Here is a 4,171-nt window from a genome sequence, read left to right on the forward strand (position 1 = left end):
AGAGTTCTTATTCTGATCCCTCTAATAGATTAATTGGAAAAGCACCTGACCGGAAATCAGAAGTTTTGTGGTTCGATTCCCAATGGAGTGAAGATCGAGTAGAATATTTTTTTCAAGAAATAATTTTAATTTGAAAATATTATTTTCCATCTAGTCTTATTAAGACATTAAGAATTTTCTGTTATTGAAGATTCTTAACTTGATCGATATGTGTAGATTTTCTGCCTTCATGGTTTGGAGGGCTGATCTACTGTCGGTAAGGTACAATCTCTTATGATATAGCAGATAAATTAAAAAATAATTACTTGTATTATTAACACCTAGTTAAAAATTGGCCTTATTTTCTTGAATTAAGAGTTCTTATTCTGATCCCTCTAATAGATTAATTGGAAAAGCACCTGACCGGAAATCAGAAGTTTTGTGGTTCGATTCCCAATGGAGTGAAGATGGAGTAGGATCTTGTTTTCAAGAAATAATTTTAATAATAACATTATCACAGATGCAGATTGAAATAGTGTTCAAAACATTGAACATTATTTCATCGCACCATTGCACACTGCACACCCGCCGTATTTAAATCTATGAAAAAAATTAAATATAAAAAAACACTTTTAGAAGCTGAAAATAAATTATTTTCTACTTGCTTACGCAAACTTGCAAATTTTAATTCCTGCTCGATTAGAGTATTTTTTAAAACATCCTTCTCCAGTTTAGCTTTTTCGTCAGCTTCTCTTTTTAATACGTTGATGTATTCTAATTTTGCTTGAACTAGGTCTTCAACCTCCTCAGAGCGTTTTCTAAATCTTTGATTGCTCGCCTTTTTTATTTTTCGCCCAAGCGCAATCTTGGCCAAGCGAACCTGCTCCCGCTGTGCAGCAGTAGCTGCTAATGCTTGCTTCTACGTGTTGTTGGAACCTGGAGAAGTTCCTCCTTGAATTTTTGCATTAGAGCAAATCTGCAACGCAGGACTTTTCGTTGTCATCAGAATTGCTGGATTCCAGTGGGATTATAAAAATACCTATACAATATTATATCAGGGTGGTCCAAAAATGCATTGCAAATTTTTTTCACGCTAGAGGGCAAGAAACCTCCAAAGAGTTTCTGTTTTCGGAGAAAGAAAATCCGTGATATACATACTTTTTCGAAATTCATAGATTAACACGTACCACCGGACACTTCAAAATCCCATTTAAGTAACATGAAGATATTTCGAATTTTCGAAAAATTCAACTCATGTTCCAAACCACTCTTACCCTCCCTGCAGCGCCCCAAATATGACCCAAAAAATAAAAGAAATACATTTTCACTAAAAAAATGAAGTAAAACACATACAATTAACTATGATTTTTTAAGTATTTCTGGAAAAGTAATGATTTAAACAAATTACATTTGTTTAAAGTAATAAAAAATGGTTCATGTATTCTTTCTGTACACTACAAAAGTCAGAAGCATAATTGAATGTCTTTTATTTAATTTAATTTTTTTAGTTATCGAAAAAACTGATTAAGCAAATAAATAATGTTTAAATAAATAGAAGGGGGAAGGTGAGGCGCAACAAAACAGGCGGGTAAAATAGAACGCTACTATATCTGTAAAAATATTCACACTTCAAGTTTGATATCAATGTATTAAATAAAAAAAGGTCTAATGAGTTGAGGAATGTCTGAAAAGAATTGATATTTTGTGTTAATTGTATTAGGAATTAAGTTCAAATTATTTAGAAAAAAAATAACGGGTTACAAATAAAATTGTCAGTGGGGGCGAAATGCAACAAGATGAATGGGGTGGAACAAAACACTGAAACAGCCACGAACTTTAACCTGTCACAGTCACTGTCAGTTTAGCCGGTCGGGATGGTTGCTAGATATTTTTTACGACATAAAAATTAATAAAGTTCACGATTTACCTTACCTAAATGCGAAATTATACAAGAAACACTGGTAGACAAAACTGGTCTGAGGAAAGTTTAAAAAGGGCAATTAAAGGCGTAAGAAACCGTGAGTTAAATTATCGCCAAGCTCAAAATAAATGCGGAGTTATGGCATCCACACTTTGTCGCAAAGTTGCTGAATATGTCCAAAATAATAGCATAGAAATAGTTTGTCAGAAAGGTAGGTACAGTCATACACCACTGGATGTTAGATTTATGAAGCCTTTAGTCATTATTACACAGATGAAGTGAATCAGTGGCTCCAAGCAAATCTAGGTTACATAGTAACACTGAATCAGATATTTCAGCTCTTCGGTAACGCATTTCTAAAGTCAGCTACGATGAGCACTGCCATAAATGGATTTCGCAAGACATGAATTTTTCCTGTAAATCCTAACGTATTCACGGACGTGGACTTTCTTCCTGTTGAGAAGAACATTGCGCTTGTTGAAGATCGGATTCCTGCTAATCAGAATGACTTAAGTATGCACTAGACTTTTTCTTTAATTCCAAGTCATCCAAGTCACGTATCTAAATTCATTAAACAAATTGTTTACAATAACAAATTTTTATTTTTAGCGAAGGCGCAATTGGTCGTTGAAGTGATTCAAGAGACTGAATGCGAAACGCAGATGAACAAACGATTTGATAAAGGAAACAGCAACACTTTTCCGCAACGATCCGATGTTCAAGGAACTGCTTCTGTCGACACTCTTTTATTTGCTCCTCTGATTTCTGATCTAATTTCTGAATTTAAATCGTTTTCTCACGACATTCAAGAGATTAGCCGTGAAATGCAAGAAAGTCAGGGAGCACACGTAGAAAATAATTTAACGAAAAGCTCAGAAGTCGAAGTGACTGCTCCTGTGATTTCTCTTGGGTCTTCTGTGACAGTGTGCCAGAATAATGAAGAAGGTGAAGCCATTGTTCCAATCGACTGCCAGATTTCAGACTTGAACGCTGTCGCTTTGAATGCTCAGGAAGTTTTAGAAGAAACATCTAAAGCTTGAGAAGAGATTCAGCGTAAGGTAAATATATATCCCTCACAAAAATAGGATATACCAGGGTTACCCTGGATATCCTGGGGTTATCCCCGGGATATCCAAATTTTTGCTTTGCGGGATATCTGACGGGTTATCCCTGCGATATCCTTGTGACAACCTAGGAGATAAATGGGATCAAATGGGATATCCCGGTACATCCTATTGCTGTGAGGCATTTTTAATTTTCTCTGGAAAGATTTTTATCATTACATAATGACATATAATATTTCAGGTCTCCAAAGAAACTGGAGAGACCAAAAACTTTCTTTCTTCTAACTCGATTATTGTACCACTTCGACGAACAAATGCTCCACAGCAGCGCGGGCGTCCAAAACGAACAGCGGCAATAATAACCAGCCAACAGTAAAAACAGTCCCTCTCAGAAAAGCCTAAAAAGTTACAGAGTATCTCACGAGGACGTACTTCACGAAGACGGGGCCGATCATGCAACAAGTCATATGAATCGTCAAAAAATAATCGTCGAAGAGATTCCACGTTTCTATAATACTGAATTTAATAGTTTCGTGAATCTGCCTTGCATTGAAGAGAAAGCACAAATTGAATTACCTGGTAGTACTAAAGTTATTGAATTCGATTTTGCAGACTTTAATATCAATCACCTTCCAGTACAAATTGTTTGACCACAGGTAAAAGTACTTTTATTTTTTACCATTTTGCATATATTTTTTGTTTTAAATTTCTGTCTGTATAATTATTAATTTATAAATATTTTTTTTCAAGTTAAAAGAAGAAATAAAACAGAACGCTGGCATGTATCAAATTGGATCTCATCCGTATCAAAAGCCGAAGAGAACAGTGGCAATAAGAAATTCGAACGAAAATTATTTGTCCTGAAAATCAAAAGTTTCAATGAAGAAAATTGCGATAGGAGTCCCAGAAATAAAAATACTAAAATATATTGTTAACATTTGTATACCGGTACACCAATCCCAATCAGTATTGCAACAAGTTCCATATTACTCTACAGTTTCTAGTCATTAAAATATCATTTAGTAGATTCTAAGTTGAATCAATCGTTATGTTTAAATCATTTTAGTTGGCGTATTATTTGTCACCTATTCTTTTAAAAAAAAAGTCTCGCACTTTTAATCTGCGGTCTTCCAGCACTATTTGATGGATTTTTTCGATCGTACCTGGAGTTGTGACCTCAACAGGGCGTCCTGAGCGAGGCTCATCA

The 4,171-nt window shown here is 34.9% G+C and overlaps 1 long non-coding RNA gene across 3 annotated transcripts; it reads left to right on the plus strand.

Annotated features, from left to right (window-relative positions):
- Positions 1 to 1,839: 1,839 nt before the first annotated feature.
- Positions 1,840 to 4,069, plus strand: LOC117178292. Of its 3 annotated transcripts, none has more exons than XR_004467821.1 (5): positions 1,840 to 2,111; positions 2,230 to 2,413; positions 2,510 to 2,958; positions 3,206 to 3,620; positions 3,715 to 4,069. It is a non-coding gene; the product is annotated as an uncharacterized LOC117178292 (long non-coding RNA). The 3 variants fall into 3 exon arrangements; XR_004467822.1 differs by having other exon boundaries at positions 2,239 to 2,413; XR_004467820.1 differs by having other exon boundaries at positions 1,840 to 2,413.
- The last annotated feature ends 102 nt before the right edge of the window (positions 4,070 to 4,171 follow it).

This window comes from Belonocnema kinseyi, chromosome 8 (genome assembly GCF_010883055.1).
Source record: "Belonocnema kinseyi isolate 2016_QV_RU_SX_M_011 chromosome 8, B_treatae_v1, whole genome shotgun sequence".
Classification (NCBI taxonomy): Eukaryota; Metazoa; Arthropoda; class Insecta; order Hymenoptera; family Cynipidae; genus Belonocnema; species Belonocnema kinseyi.